The following is a 17,325-nucleotide window of genomic DNA, read 5'->3' as shown; positions in this document are numbered from 1 at the left end:
TTTAGAATATCTTATTTAACATATATTCTCCCTAGCAAAAGGTTTAGCTCAATGGCTTAGCCCCTGTCTCACTAATATGTCTCAAGTATCTAAAACACTGTCTCGCACATGGTTGGTGCTTTATAAGGATGTGTTGGTTTACATTAACTAGTGTTTAGTCACTCAGAAGTGTTCCTATGCAGAACTTCCTGGGCCTGCAAGTGCTGCATTAACTTTGTCCCAAGTCTAGGATTCTCCTCATTTGTCTCCTTAGTGCCCCTTTGACTTCCTTGTTTCTCAAAGTGTAAATCAGGGGATTAAGCAGGGGAGTCAGCAGAGTATAGAAGAGTGCAATGCTTTTGTTCACATCCTGTGAATAGCTGGAAGGAGGCTGAAGGTACATGGAGATGAGCGTCCCAAAGAAAATAATCACTACCATTAGGTGAGAACCACAGGTTCCAAAAGCCTTCTGTCTCCCTTGGGCCGACTTTATCTTCAGGACTGCATGGGTAATGTGACCGTAGGATACTAAGATGAGTGACAGGGGCACCACCAAGAAGAAGGTACTGACAGGAAGACTTCAGTCTCATTGACAGAGGTGTTGGTGCAGGCCAGTTTCAGCATCACTGGAACTTCACAGAAGAAATGGTCCACTTGGTTTTTACCATAGAGGGGAAGAGACATGGTCAGTGCTGTCTGGACTACAGAATTGCCAAAGCCTGTAAGCCAAGCAGTTACAACCAGCTGCAAGCAAAGCTGGGGATGCACGATCACCATGTAGTGGAGGGGACGGCACACAGCTACATACCGGTCATAGGCCATGACAGACAGGAGGACACACTCTACTCCCCCAAGTCCCAAGGCAATGAAGAGCTGGGTCACACAGCCACCATAGGTGATGGTCTTGTCCTTCCCCTTAAAGTTGGCCAGGGTCTGAGGGACAGTGCATGTAGTCAAACAGAGATCCATAAAAGGAGAGGTTGGAGAGGAAGAAGTACATAGGGGTGTGGAGGTGAGGATCCATCGTTGACAAAAGTATAATGGCGCCATTGCCTAAGCAGCTCAAGAAGTAGATGATCAGGATGACCACAAAGAGAGCCGTTTCCAGCTGGGGCTGGTTGGAGAAGCCCAGGAGAATGAACCCAGAGAAGGCGCTGTCGTTAGCTCTTTCCATTGTACTCTGCTTGTTGGAGTTAAGAGAACTCCATACTGTTAAGCTGTTTGTTTAATCCAAGTCTTTCCCCCTGAGGAAGTAGAATTTGTGAGGAAGCTTGAGGCATTTTCACAGTTACTCTTTTGTTGACCAACAAGGGGGTGCTAGAGAGTTACTAGGTAAGAGTATCTTCTGTGTTTCAGGCACTGAACGAAGCACTTTCTTTCTTTTTTTTTTTTTTAAATTTTTTATTTTTACTTTATTTTACTTTACAATACTGTATTGGTTTTGCCATACATTGACATGCATCCACCACGGGTGTACATGTGTTCCCAAACATGAACCCCTCTTCCACCTCCCTCCCCACAACATCCCTCTGGGTCATCCCCGTGCACCAGCCCCAAGCATGCTGTATCCTGCATTGGACATAGACTGGTGATTCGATTCTTACATGAAAGTATACATGTTTCAATGCCATTCTCCCAAATCATTCCACCCTCTCCCTCTCCCTCTGAGTCCAAAAGTCCACTATACACATCTGTGTCTTTTTTGCTGTCTTGCATACAGGGTCAAAATTGCCATCTTTCTAAATTCCATATATATGTGTTAGTATACTGTATTGGTGTTTTTCTTTCTGGCTTACTTCACTCTGTATAATCGGCTCCAGTTTCATCCATCTCATCAGAACTGATTCAAATGTATTCTTTTTAACAGCTGAGTAATACTCCATTGTGTATATGTACCACAGCTTTCTTATCCATTCATCTGCTAATGGACATCTAGGTTGTTTCCATGTCCTGGCTATTATAAACAGTGCTGTGATGAACATTGGGGTACATGTGTCTCTTTCAATTCTGGTTTCCTCGGTGTGTATGCCCAGCAGTGGGATTGCTGGGTCATATGGCAGTTCTATTTGCAATTTTTTAAGGAATCTCCACACTGTTTTCCATAGTGGTTGTACTAGTTTGCATTCCCACCAAAAGTGTAGAAGGGTTCCCTTTTCTCCACACCCTCTCCAGCATTTATTGCTTGCAGATTTTTGGATCACAGCCATTCTGACTGGTGTGAAGTGGTACCTCATTGTGGTTTTGATTTGCATTTCTCTAATAATGAGTGATGTTGAGCATCTTTTCATGTGTTTTGAACGAAGCACTTTCTATGTAATTTGTCACAACAACTCTGTGAGCTTGGCATTATCATGTTTTCTGCTAAATATATGAAGGAACTGAGGGTTAAAGAGGTGCAGTGATTTTATCAGAGTGAGGTACTTAGTAAATCACAGAGGCAGGATTCCAACAGACTCTAAAATATGAGTTCTTAACTGCTGGGGATAGGGTCATTTTGATGTATGAGCTACAAAGATAACTCAAAAATTAAATGTAGATGTTCAAAATAAGTTACAAATATGTATTGCCTTAGTCCTTCCCTGGACGATTGAAATATTTAGACTAGCTTTCTTGCTTCTGCTTTGTGTAGAGAAAAATATTTCTTTCTGAAAATGCACAGATAATAAAATTCATTATGAACAATTTTATTCAAATAGGAATAATATATTTTAATAAGTAAAGTCATGGAACCTTTGATATGGAGTCTGTAATCATGTCTATTGATTGGAAAACTTTTATTGGAAGTGATTTAGAATTCATTGTCCATACTGTATGTTCCAGAGGGACTAAGCCTCAGAAACTCTCATTGTTACCACTTTCAGTGAAAATGCAGCAAAGCATCAATGAGTTTTGGTTTTCTTTTTTTATGTCTTTTAAAATTGCTCAATATGAAAAAGCAAATATTCTTTTTCAACCTTTTGTGTGCATTTCTATAAATTCAGACCTCACATTAATCATTCTCTTTTTCATAAAATCATCTGGTCTCATTTTAGAAATCAATCTTGTCTGTCTGTATGTCTCTCTCTTTCATAGACACACACACCGCACACAAACCGTGAGGCAATATTAATAGTAAATAATACGTATGAGGAGAAATATCTCATAATAGTACTTTAGCCTGGAAAAGAGTTTAGCATGTATAGTAGGTTCACAAAATAATTTTGTCAAAGAAGTTATAATATGGAAGAAGTTTCAAAACTATAAGGGTTTTAGAAAGTGAATTTAGGAGTTACAGCCTTCTTGCCTATTGCCAAAAGAATTATCCTTCCTAAAAGAAATGCCTCACTTCCCTTCTCGAAAACTTCCAGTGGTTTTCAATTGCCTTCAACTCAAATTCCAAATTCCTCACTGTGGCATACAAGAGCCTTCATAATCCTTTTCTTACCTCTCAAGTATTTTCTCTTTCTATCCTCATTTCCCACCTTTAGAATTTTTATTTTTAATTTATTCATTATTTATTTTTGGCTGTGCTGGTTCTTCATTGATGTGTTGGGGCTTTCTCCATTTGCGGCGCACAGGTTTCTCTTTTTGTGGAGCACGGTGTCTGGGGCATGCAGTTTTCACTAGTTGGCAGTGCATGGCCTCAATAGTTGTGGCTCCTGGGCTTAGAGTACAGGCTCCGTAGTTATGGTGCACGAGCCTCGTTGCTCTGAGGGGTGTGAGAACTCCCTGGTTCACAACTGAACCCATGTCCTCTTCACTGGCAGGCAGATTCTTATTCACTGAGTCACCAGCGAAACCCTCTCATCTTTACAATTTCCCAACATTAATACCCAATGTTCCTGTCTATCTGGTTTTCTCATTTCCAACTTCTCTGACCGCCCCAACTAAAACTTCACTCAAGATATTGTCTATTGCATTGCCCTGCTTTTCGTCTTCAGATCACTGGTTATGCTCCAGAATTTTCTTGTTTCTTAAAAAAAATTTCTTATTTATTTTCTAATCTGCATCAGGAAAATGACAGATGTATAAGATCAGGAAATTTGTCTTTTTACAACAAAATCATTATATGTGCAGAATTGTGCCTGACATACAGTAAACAATCGACATGTATTGCAATGCGTGCAGTTGAATGCAGTTGAATCAACATGTAATGAATGAATACGTTAATATACTTAAAGACTTAAGAAGTGTTTTCTTATATCAGGTAGAAATAAGTCTCCTCAGTGTTTATTTCATAGTGGTATTTATCCCAGGCTATCTGGCAGTTGAGATTATGTATAAAATGTAGAATAAATATATAAAATATATGCTATGTAAATATAGTATATATAAATATTTCTGAATATAAACATTTATGTATTTATTGTTTTGGTTTCAAGACCCTTTTGTGCTTGTAAGATAGTTTGGTGATCCCACAGACTGAATCTTTTTTGCCTTTGTGTACGGAAATCCAGTTTTATAAATGTAGACTTATATTTGCCTCTGAAGAGAGACTGACTTTGGGGTAGAATGAGATGCATGCCGGAGGATGCCAGACAACACCATCTCTGATTCTATTACTGATTCTTCACCCAGCCCCACTGCCTTGTGTCTTAGCCAAAGGGATAGAGAGTCTGGTGGCAGAAGCTAAAGATAGTGGAGGGCCTCTCTTGGGCTATTTTTTCAGTGATGGAGTAATGAAACTCAAGGGAAGAGAGAGATATTCTACACCAAGATAGGCAAAGTGGAGAGAGGCACAGGTGCTTTAAACTCCAGAGGACACAGAGCTCATGCAAGAACTTCCTGGGAACTGCCAGAAAGAGTTCACTTTGGCCAGACTGCAAGGATTGTTGTTGTTTAGTCATTAAGTCATGTCTGACTCTTTTGTGACCTTGTGGACTGTACCCGCCAGGCTCCTCTGTCCATGGGATTTCCCAGGCAAGAATGCTGGAGTGGGTTCACCATTTCCTTCTCCAGATGATCTTCTGACCCAGGAACTGAACCCGTGTCTCCTGCATTGGCAGGTGGATTCTTGAACATTGAGCCACCTGGGAAGTCCTAGGTGGGATTGAAATAGTAAATAAAATAGTAGATAAAACAACAGCCTGTTGTTTATTATCACTCTTGGGCCTATGGGCTGATACAGTTTCAGGAAACACAGGCTGGAGTTGTATCATATCACTTGGCATTACTCTTGCCACATAGGGGGACATTCAGAAATGTTTGCTGAAAAAGTGTTCTCTGACACCTGTGGAGACTTTAGCGTTTCACCATGGGATATCAAGTGGGCAAAGATGGAGGGGAAGGCAGGCTCTGAGCTTTGCAAGAAGCAGAAGGAAGAAAATTATGAAAAGTCCTTCTTGGGAGGTTTCTTCTCTCTGGGCTTTCCCTCAGCTCTACATCTGGCTGGCACAACAGAAATCTCTGCTTTTATTATTTGCCACTGTTTCTATCTAGAGTTCCCAGAAAGATCTCACATGAACTCTGTTCCTGGTGAGCAGAACCCTCTATTTTCTTCCCCTTCTCATCTAAGTTGCTCATCACTACTGTTCTGCCAGTGCCTGCTTTGACAAAGTGATGCTATGTCAGGCACCAGTGGTCTCTGAGCTGCCAATGTGACTAATGTTGATGCAGCCCTGAGTTTTCTGGGTCCCAAAATGCAAACGACTTTCACCACTTTGCACTCAAAGTGTAGAAGGCCTCTCTACCTTAAAGTAGCTACTTCTAGTGTGTAGATCTTTCTCTTCTACTTAAAGAGAAATGTGCAAGGGAAAGTGGCCCTTGTGATTATCTCCATCCTTTCATCAAAGACTCTGCCCTTTCACTCAGGGGTCTTTGAAGGGTGGTGGGGGATGGCCAGGTGAAGTATGGTTAGCTCATGCGTAGAGGACATATGAAACTTTAGAATTTAAGCTACTGCCACTTCATGCTGTGTGGACTGAAAAACAAAGGAAACCTGCCTGCAGAGAGAGAAGGAAAAACTAGATTTGAGAAAAAGGAAGAGAGTCACACAGTGCTCATCTTCAAGGCTGACTCATTTCTTAACAGCCTTGACCAGGTAAAGGTCATTGTACTTACCAGATGCTCATATCAGGATGCAAGGTTCTCCTGGGAAGAGCCTTTGGCTTCCAAGTCAGCCTCCAGCATAATGGGAAAAATAAAAGAGAGAGAATGTTTCCTTTACCTCCAAATGTAGAAGGATGAGAGATGGAATGATTCTTGAGGAGTGTATGTTCGGCTTAGTGAGAACTGGAATGACTGCAGGACTTCCTTACATTGAAATTTACAGTTTCTTTGTAGCCTCTGGGAACCCAGTCTCCCTCAACTCCAGTAATAGTTACTTATCCCCATGTGGGTTTCCCAGTGGCAACCCTGGGGATAATGTACCTGACAGACAATACTCCAGGAGATTCAAAGAACTATAAGATGTGGAAGTTGTTAATAGGCTTTCCAGAAGGGTATTAGCACATCCTTCTCCCAACAGGCCCTGAGACAACAAATACAAAACATTACATTAATAGCAAATAATCTTTTTTGGCATGAGTTGACTTATCTGCTAAATATAGGCTTTATCTTCCCTGCCTGCAGCACTCTGTCAGCAATACTGTCCTTGGACTTAAAGTTCGTGATCTATCAATGTTGCCTGAGATAAAACAGGACCTATTTGTTGGTAAAGGAGGTAAGACAATGCCCATGGTCAGGACTCACTTGTCTTATCAGATATCCATCCCTGCGAAGCACTCAGCTAATGTAACAGTGGAATGGTCTCTCTCTCTTTCAAATTTTGTTTATTTTTGGCTGTGCTGGGTCTTTGTTGCTACATGCGGGCTTTCTCTAGTTCAGAGAGCAGGCAGGGGCTACTCTCTAGCTGTGGTATGCGGGCTGCTCACTGCAGTCTCTTCTCTTGTTGTAGGTCAGGCCTCTGGATTGTGCAACTCAGCAGTTGTGGCCAAAGGCTTAGCTGCCCCACGGTTTGTGAGATCTTCCTATACCAGGGACCAAACTGGTGTTCCCTGCATTGACAGCCAGATTCCCAACTACTGGACGACCAGGGAAGCCCCAGGAGGGGCCTCTTAATGCCTCAGCTGATGTGTGAGCTTAGAGGTAACAGCCAGAAATTTTGGGATGCTGTACTCCAGGATGCTGGATATTCAATGAAAAATAACCAATATATAGCTGTGTTTTCCCACTGCTGTAATATTCCTGTGTTGCTCTGATGCTTCCTCATCCTGACCCCACCCTGGCCTCTCCTGATGCCCCTCCTCCCTCAAGGGAGATAAGGGGGATAAGAGAAAAGACACTTCCCCTCTGCATAGGAGTTAAGAAGAGGCTGAGTGATGAGTGTTGGGAGAACTTGTCCTCTTCCTCTTGAGAGAAACAGGAGCCACATACCTGGGCTCTCTTCCTTCCCAGGTTTCTCCCTTAATAAACCTGTCAGGTACTGTTTTCAGGTATTTACATAAATTAATTTAAATCTCATATGAATCCATGAGATAGGGACAGCTCTCAAGCCCATTTTGCAGACACGGAAACTGAGGTCTGTGGGGGTTTGACTGACTCTCAATTGGCTGAGCCACGACTCTAAGGAAACTGACTGCTGAGCCCAAGTGTGTCCTAAGGTTTGTGTTGACTCCTGTACACTGTCCACTTGCCTCACTAAGGGTCACCTCCTCTGGGCTCTGACAGCTTCCCTTGCCCTCTGGGCTCTGAGACTGGCGGGGAGTCTGTTGTGTTTCCCACACTCACTACAGGTGGTCCCAGGGTCTGAAGTGACAGGAGAGCTGGGCCTATGTTGGCTGATGGAGTGTGTTCGCTGGAGGTTGGGGAAGAGGGGCTCACATCTGGGCTGTGGGCCGTCAGCGGTGTTTGCATCGGGTGTGAGCTGGGCTCTCCAGATGCTGAAGGGGGAAGACCAGCAGGGGCTGTGCAGGGTTTCCTCATCACTGTGATATTTCACAGCCTGAAACACAGCCTCATGTGGACCTGAGGTCCCAGGGGTGTTCACTCTTCTCCTTCCCATCTCACTGCCCTGACTGCTCTTCTTCCAACTGACTCCCTGGGAACATCTCTCCAAGGAGGGGTCTGGCCACACTCCTGCTCACCAGCACTTCCTCCCACCCTGCGTGCTGCTCCCTTCCAGGGCCTCCTGGATGGAGCTAGAGGAAAGTAACTAGGATCGCCAGAGAACTTGACATTATGCTGTAAAGAGAAAGCAGCGTGTCTGTCTTCAAGAAAGGCAAGGGCTGCCTGAAGGGAGAACACTAAGTGGCTTCCTCTGAGCTGTTAGACTGGAGGCCTTAGTATTCTGCTGGATGTTGGTAGGGGGCTGACCTCAGTTTCGTGAAACAAAGATGTTTCCAGCCCAGCTGCTTCCTTCATCAGAGATTGCAAGCAGGGAAGACAAGGAGAAAGTCAGCCAGCAAGATGGGGTTTGCTCTTCTGTGATCTAATCTCAGGAGTGATGTCCCTGTTGCCATATTCTACTGGTCAGAAGCAGGTCACAGCTCCCACCCACACTCAGGGGAGGAGAGTCCACAAGGTGTGAACCCAGGAGGCAGGGACACTTGTGTGCATCTCAGAGTCCGTCTGCACAGGGATGTTCCAGGTAAGAGAAGCAGGAGCACGAGGTAGTGAGCCCTACGCCCTGGACATGGTCACACGTGGGCTGCACAGTCACTGAACAATCTGTGTCACTGTGGGTCCACCCTGAGTAGGATAATCTGCAGAACTGATACAGTAAATCTGTGTTCAAACATTGAGAAACTTTCAGAGCATTTTCCAAAGTGGCAGCACCATTTTATATTCCCACCAGCATGTTACATGCTTCCAATATCTCTACAGTTCCCAGGTGGCTCAGTGGTAAACAATCCGCCTGCCAAAGCAGGAGATGCAGGTTCAATATCTGGGTTGGGACGACATTGGAAGGAGGAAATGGCTACCCATTTCTGTATTCTTGCTGGGATAATCCCATGGACAGAGGAATCAGGTGGGCTATAGTTTATGGTGGGGGCAGAGATTTGGACATGTTAATTGACTGAACATGCGTGCAGGCAATATCTCTACATCCTCCCTGACGATATGAATCCTGGTTTCTGGATTTTCAAGGAGGTGATGCCTCTTAGCTCCCCACACAAATAAGTTCTGGCTTATATTTCCTGTTATAGCTCATAAACTTGAGAAAATCAGAGGTAAGATTTTTCCAGATTTGGCTAACACCCTAAGAATAAAAACAAATTTTCCCTCTGGAGTACTGCCCACATTTATATTTTGTCCTAAACAATTATTTCCTTCATATTGTAGTCATGGAAACTTTTCATACTTAATTATTTTTATTTTGTTTCCCTGGAAGAGGTAGCCTTAAAATCAAGCCCACCATGTTACTGGAAATGGAATCTCCATGACTTATTTTTTCATCCCTGATATTTTTCTGGTGCCAGGGTAGGTTCCTAAATACAACTCCACCTGAACTAATGATACTTTTACCTCTTCTGTGAGCCATTGCTGGTTTCTGAGATGTTTGCTATCAGGTCACAATAAGAAACATACAGACATTGAAAGTGACCATAAGCAAGTAGACTACTTTATTTCAATCCACACTGGTAATTGCCAGCATCAGAATCCGACATAGTTTTTTTTTTTTTTAAACCATGATTGAGTTTTTATCTCAGCAAACACAGTTAGTAGCTGCTGAGAATGAAAAGTTCAAGATGAAATTATCTCAACCATTCCAGAAAACACCCAGACTCCAACTGTACAAGAGGAGTGTGAAGAGAAAGAGGCTGTTGAAACAGATGTGGCAGATGTGGAGGTGAAGGGCACAGAACTGGTCATGTCACAAGCAAATGTGTCGAGAGCAAATGTTGTCCCAGCTCTGAAGAACAACAGTCATGATATTGTATATGCTAATATGGAATTAACAATGTAGCCATCTGGAAAGAGGACCTTCTTTGGTATTTCAAAAGAGTAACTGTATCTGGGCTTGAAATTTGTCCTGTTTCTATCAAAAAAGTTTTGGCTTCTTGTTGGATGAAAAAAAAGAAAAAATGTCATTGGATCTGCTAAGATAGTTGAATTGTTAGCTCTCCATGGACCAAGTCCCCATTGTTTAGGTAGATATATATTCAGGCACCTGCCCTGGCACCAGAAAAATAGCAGGAGTGAAAAAATATGTCATGGAGAGTCCATTTCCAGTAACGTGGTGGGCTTGGTTTTAAGGCTTCCTCTTCCAGGAAAACAAATAAAACTAATAAAGTACAAAACGTTTCCATAACTACAAGACGAAGGAAATAATTATTTCGGCCAAAATATAAATGTGGTAGTTTGGTGAAATTAGTAGTTTGGTGTATGAACTAGTAATTTTTTAAGACTTTGATGGGGGTCACAAACAGATAAAGTGATAAATATTATGGATAATGTCTCCAGTAAGATGTTCATATAAAAGGGAATATAAAGCAATATAAAATACCAGTATATACACACAAAGACACACACACATGGGCTTTCCTCTTTGCTCAGCAGTAAAGAAACTGTTTGTAGTGCATGAGCTGCAAGAGATGAGAGTATGGTCCCTGGGTTGGGAAGATCCCCTGGAGGAGGACATGGCAACCCACTCCAGTATTCTTGCCTGCAGAATCCCATGGACAGAGGAGCCTGGTAGGGAACAGTCCATAGGGTTGCAGGAGACATTCATAACTGAAGTGACTTAGCACACATGCATGTATATATATATATATCGAACCCATGCAGACTTATAGATATTGGCTTTTTAATCCTAGAAAGAGACAAAGGCAAGGAGAGGACATTCTGAATAATCATTTCATCATTCAAAAATGGACTCCACTTATCTAGAATATAAACTAAAGTAGACAGAAGCTAGATCGCATCACAGAACATTAGAGAAGTGAAAGATGTCATATGTTAGTTACTCATTCATCCAGCCAAACCCAAGTGCCTAGAATGTACTAGATTAAGTTCTGGTCTAGATCATTGGTCCAAATACATTTTCTCCATCACTTACCCTCACCTCTGGGACTTCCTTGGTGGCTCAGTGGTAAATAATCTGTCTGTCAAGCAGGACCCAGGTCTAATCCCTGAGTCAGGAAGATCCCCTGGAGAAGGAAATGGTGTCCCCACTCCAGTATTCTTGCTTGGAAAATCCCATGGACATAGGTGCTGTGCAGGCTATAGTCCATGGGGTCCCAAAGCGTCAGACATGACTTAGAGACTAAACAATGACAATCCTCACCTCTACCTCCAAATCTATACCCGCTTCCCAGCTGAAGGGAATTTCACACTTAAACATTTTGGTCAGAGTCTGAGATCACCTCCTACCATGAAGGAGAAAAGCTTGTTTCCTAAACATTTCTGCAGGTGGACATGGCACTAGGTTCCTCCAGTCACATGGACTGCAAATAAGGACACAGTGAGACAGAGAGAACTAAGATCATGGCATCCGGTCCCATCACTTCATGGCAAATAGATGGGGAAACAGTGGAAACAGTGGTTGACTTTATTTTTCTGGGCTCCAAAATCACTGCAGATGGTGACTGCAGCCATGAAACTAAAAGACACTTGGTCCTTGGAAGAAAAGTTATGACCAACCTCGACACCTTATTAAAAAACAGAGACATTACTTTGCCAACAAAGGTCAATCTAGTCAAAGCTATGGTTTTTCCAGTAGTCAGATATGGCTGTGAGAGTTGGACTATAAAGAAAGCTGAGTGCAGAAGAATTGATGCTTTTAAACTGTGGTGCTGGAGAAGACTCTTGAGAGTCCCCTGGACTGCAAGGAGATTGAACCTGTCCATCCTAAAGGAAATCAGCCCTGAGTATTCATTGGAAAGACTGATGCTGAAACTCCAATGCTTTGGCCACGTGATGCAAATAACTGACTCATTTGAAAAGACCCTAATGCTGGGAAAGATTGAAGGCAGAAGGGGAAGGGGATGACAGAGGATGAGATGGTTGGAAAGCATCTCTGATTCGATGGCCATTAATTTGAGTAATCTCCGGGAGTTGATGATGAACAGGGAAGCCTGGCGTGCTGCAGTCCACTGGGTCACAAAGAGTCAGACATGACTGAGCGATGAACTAAAGTGAACTGAGACAGAGAGGCTGACACCACGCTGAAGGTTTTGACCTGCACAGAGTAAATGGCAGTAGTGTCATTGAGTTGCCAAGGGCAGCAGAGACAGCAGGGTTAGCACCAGAGTCCATCCTCCAGCTCAGGGAGTGTCTGTTTTGTGAACAGAGGCTTCTGCTCCCCGTGCAGGGGTGGTGGTTCCCATGTGGTTCCCCACCTGGGAGAGACTGTGGATGCTGTGCTGGCTGTGAATCCTCAGGTTGTTCTGTGACTTTTCCTGAAATAAAATAAACCACAGATCTCATTCTCTTTCTCTCCTTTGCACCAAATTGAAATCCTTTTTCTTCCCATGAAGAACATCATAAGGCTATCATGTAGGGAAACTTTCAGAGATTTTTTCCTGTGCTTTATTGAGATATGATTGATATAAAATATTGAGTAAGTGTACAACCTGTGATTTGATACTTTTCTCTATTGCAAAATGATCAGCACCACAACGATCAGCACCACAACTTTAGCTTACACCTGTGTGATGTCACATAATTACCATTTCCTTTTTGTGCTGAGAACATTTATATCTGCTCTCTTAGCAACTCAGAGACTTTATGATATCAGACTACTTTCTAAAACGTCCAGCTGTTTATCCTTCTTGGAAGAGAAAACATGTATCTCCCAGAAAATGTCTTAACTTTTTCTTCCCGTTTAAGTGTGGATTTAAGCCCTTCCCCATCTTGATCACTCTCTGATCACAAGCCCCAGTGGATCCAAACCTGACTGAGCATCAGGACTGCTTGTCGGGTTTCTTACAAAATACTCAGGTCTCCTCCTAGACCAAACATCTAAGAGTGTTGGGCACAGAGTCCAGGAATCCCTTATGAACAAGTCCTACAGGGAAGGCTGATGCACAGCCATGTGGGAATCCTGGTCTATATTCTCACTACTAAATCTGTGATCTGAAAGCCAGCAGCATCAGCCACAAACTTGTTATGAATGTAGATTCTCAGGCTCTACTCCCGACTGTCTAGATGCTGTCTAGACCAGCATCTCCAGCCCGGTCACTGCACTATTTCCTACAGTTTCCTTTAGTACATCAGTCACCCTTCACCTCCTAATTACGTACAGCAACCAGACTGATGCTTCTAAAGGGGAGTCACAATGGATTGTCTTCTGTTTACACCATCTTACGAATCCACATCTTACTCAGACGACATTAACACCCTTCTAATATCATCTAGGTCTGTATGATCTGGCAAAACATGGGATCTAATCTCAGTTCCTCATTAGGCCAGCCACACCTGCCTTCTGGCTCTTCCTTGAATGCAGACACTTTCCTGCCCTTGTGCATTTGCACAGGAGACTCCCCTGCCCAGAGAGAACTTCCTCCAGACATCCGTGTGGACATGATGTGGTCAGAACCCACAGGAGAGAAACTAGAGAAGGAATTTTGAGGAAGGTGAGCCCACCATGGCCTCTTGCCTGCACTCTGGCGAGGGTCTCAGGAATCACATCCCCTCTGTACCTACTTGCAGCCAGAGTGTAGCTCCCTCCTTTTTCACCTGCAAGAAGCAAACATCAAGAGAGAGGCCATAGAGAAGACTGAATCATGAGATCCTAGAGGAACTCCCTAGTGCTGGACCCCACAGAACTTTTGGGAACTGTGACCAAAATCCAGGACAAAATCAGGAGAATGAAGAAAGGTGCTGTTGAGGGGACTGGACCAACCGCCCTTCTGGAGGTCTGTCCTCAGCAGGGACCCTCCCCTCTGATTGTCACATGCTGAGAGACAGGCCCCCAACTGAAATTACAAAGTGAATAATCTGTCTTTCATTTCACATGTACTTTACAAAAGGGTCAGTGTTAGCATCAGCTCAGACTCCACATGTGTATGTGGAGGGTACTTTCCAATAATTAGGCAGGTAAGCATTTACCTGGGTTTGAAACTCCCAGTGAGACAAGAAAACTCAGATGCCCCCATCCCTTCCCTACCTGAGCACATCTTCCTCCAGATCCCAGCTCCAGTGACCACGAGTAGAACCAAGCTAACAATGATTCTGTGTTGGGGACGGTGAGCTGAGGAGGTTCTGTGGAGGAAAGAGAAGGGCCCCAGACCTCAGGTTTGAGTCCTGACGTTGCTGAAGGGGTCCAGAAAGGCTTCAGCTTTATCTGAGAAGAAGCTCCACCCCAGCCTCCTCCTTACCCCATCTCAGTGTGAGGGTCTCTTGAAGCCCCTTGTGCTGCTCCTCTCCAGAAGGGACCACTAGGGCTGCCCACAACTTGAAGCTTCCATTCCCTGAAGGTCTTGTCTCCACAAGCTCCATGTAGTGGGTCTGGTCCTCCGTGTCACGCTGCCAGGTCAGTGAGATCTCTTCAGGGTAGATGCCCAGGGCCCAGCACCTCAGGGGGACCTCACGGTCAGAGATGGGGTGCTGGGTCACATGTGTCTTTGGAGGGTCTCTGGAGGATGAATCAGAAAATTCCCATTTAGTGTTACTTCCATGGGTCCCTGAAGCAGCATCCTGTGACCATCCTGAGAATAAACAGGACAATGGGTTTGAAAAAAGCAGCACAAACACTAGACACCAGCCTGGACTCAGAGGTCTGGGCATGTTCCTGAGTCCTTGGAAAGTTCTGGAGTCAGGGTGAGAGCCAAGGTAGGAGGCACTATGTAAGGGAGTGAATACAAAGTAATGGTCCTGACTTGGGTGGAGGCCGAATGACTCAGAAAAGCTGGGTCAGGCCTCCAAACATGTTCTCAGGGTGAGACCTGGCCCTGAGAGACAGTCATGGTTCACAAGATGGCACCCAGGGGGAAGGGGCACCGCTGACCAGTTATCTCAGGGATGGGTTCCTGCTTCTTCCCCAAAGAGACTGGATTCCTTAATTGTCCTTCAGAGAAGTGGGGCCACTGGTCAGTCACTCTCTTGTACAGAATATGAAAACCTGGGTGGATTCCTCCCTCTGCTGACAGGAATCGGGGTGCTGTGTCCACATTGACCCCACTTTCTTCTCCTCGTGGGAAGCCAGGATCAGCCCTAGCGGGGATCAGGAAGGCCCCGCGCCCCTCATACCTGCGTGCAGCAGCATGTCCTTCCGGTTCTCCAGGTGTCTGTGGAGCCACCCTCCTCAGTCCCCATACAGATAGTTCCTACTGTTCCCCACAGCACCGCTGTGCTCAGGCTTGAGCTTGGAGATCTGAGCCGCCGTGTCCACTGTGGTCCAGAAGCACAAGTCCTCATTCAGGACAAGGTAATTGTTGCCGTCGTAGGCGATCTGACCGAACCCGAGGCAATAACTTTTCAAACATGCAATTTTACCTCTTCCAGGAGATGACTGGGAGATGGGTGTTTCTCTCTGTTCCCTCCACATTGAGCCCTGGGTGGGCAGGTGCAGGTAGCCAGTTACAGGCTGTTTCTTTTTTTGCTACTGTCCTGTTGGACCCAGGAACGCAGGCCACTGAACCAGGTGATCAAGGAGTGTTCCCTCTGGCAGCAACCACAACACCTGGGCAGCCATATGTGTGCACAAACTCTTCACAGAGACACTGGTGACCTGGGGTGGGACAGAGGGAGGGCATGATGATGGCACCTGTTGGCTTCTTAGGTGTTTGGTGAAGATTGCAGTTGACCCCTAGATATGTGTTAGAAGTCTTAGCTTTTAAGATAAGGAAATAGGCTTTTTTCAGGGACAAGCTGGAGGTTTCAGTCTGTGTCTGTGTCCTGTGCCCTGGAGAGATAGCCTCAGTGAGTCTGGGTGAGCCTGTTTCTTAGTTCCTTATAGTCTCATGGATTTCATGGACACAAACTACATTGACTTTCAGAGGTATGTTTTGGAGGCCCATGTCTTAGGTGTAAGTCTTCAAAGTGAGGGTCCCAGATGTGGGAGACATTGTTTCTCAGGGAGAAACTGGCAGTGGTGATTCCTTCCTGATTGTATATGTGGAACCTGATTGTATAATGTATAACCATTGGGGAAAAGGTCAAAGGTAATCAAGACCTCTCTATACTATCTTTAAACCTTTCTGTTAATCTGCAACTATTTCAAAATAAAAAGTTTTTTTAAAGGACTTGAGTAGAACAAGAACTAGAGAATGAGAAAAAGAGGGACAGAGAAACACAAAGCAAAACAAAAATGGTATACCTAAACCCCATAGGTAGAGATTTTGTGTCTGCCTCTTTTAATGATTTACTTTTTTATCTCCTAATGATTTTAGTGTGGGGTTTTTCTGTGTGTAGGATTCACCCAGCTTTTCTACATTTCTTTTAGAAGCAGTTTTCTGTGTATAATTGCAGAGTCAGTGTGCCCACTGAAGAAGGAAGGGAGATCTGAAGTCTGTATGTCATGAGTGAACAGGAACCTTCTAGCCTTTTGAGCAGCTTCCTCTCTCCTCTCTCTTGTTGCCATTTTTGTTTTGCTTTGTGTTTCTCTGTCCCTCTTTTTCTCATTCTCTAGTTCTTGTTCTATTCAAGTCCTTTAAAAAAACTTTTTATTTTGCAATAGTTGCAGATTAACAGAAAGGTTTAAAGATAGTATAGAGAGGTCTTGGTTACCTTTGACCTTTCCCCCAATGGTTATACATTATATAACTATAATACAATTTAAAAGCTAGGAAACTGACATTGGTACAACATATATATAGAGTTCCATGTAATTTTTTTTACATGTAGATTCCTGTAGCTGCAATCATGATCAAAATATGGAATGAACCCATGACTACTCACATCTTTGTGACACCCCTTTATAGTTACACTCCCTCCCTCTCCTCCCCTGCACTCTCCATAATCATCCCTCACTCCTGGGCACCACTAACTTGATCCCCATCTCTATTGTTTTGTCATTTTGTGGATGGGATAAAGCTGGGATCATATAATATTTAACCTATTAAGATAGACTTATTTCCATTCAACATAATACCTTTGAGATTCATTGAAGATGTTGTCTGTATTAACAGCTTATTCCTTTTTTATTGCCAAGTAGTATTTCATAGTTTGGATATACCAGTATTTGTTTAGAATATTTTAGTTATTTTCAGCTTTTTCCTGTTACAGATAAAACTGCTATGAATAATTGTGCACAGGTTTTTGTGTGGAATAAATTTTTTTTCCTCTGTCATAAATGCCCAAAAGCAGGCTCTATGGCAAGTGTATATTTGGTTTTTTAAAGAAACATCCTAGCTCTTTTATAAAGTAGATGTATCATTTTATATTCTCATTAGAAATGTATGAATGATTCAGTTTTTCCACAATGAAGCCAACATTTGATATTTTTCCCATATTTTTCATCTTGGTTGTTCTAGTAAGTAGGTA

At 43.6% G+C, this 17,325-nt stretch overlaps 2 pseudogenes; both read right to left on the bottom strand.

Annotated features, from left to right (window-relative positions):
* Positions 1-208: 208 nt before the first annotated feature.
* Positions 209-1,153, bottom strand: LOC128056375 (putative olfactory receptor 2B8; annotated as a pseudogene).
* Positions 1,154-7,603: 6,450 nt separating this feature from the next.
* LOC128055551 (BOLA class I histocompatibility antigen, alpha chain BL3-7-like) lies at positions 7,604-15,388 on the bottom strand (annotated as a pseudogene).
* Between the last annotated feature and the right edge of the window lie 1,937 nt (positions 15,389-17,325).

This window comes from Budorcas taxicolor, chromosome 11 (genome assembly GCF_023091745.1).
Source record: "Budorcas taxicolor isolate Tak-1 chromosome 11, Takin1.1, whole genome shotgun sequence".
Taxonomy (NCBI): Eukaryota; Metazoa; Chordata; class Mammalia; order Artiodactyla; family Bovidae; genus Budorcas; species Budorcas taxicolor.
The sequence above is the reverse complement of the archived record's forward strand: the minus strand, read 5'-3'. Positions and strand labels throughout refer to the sequence as shown.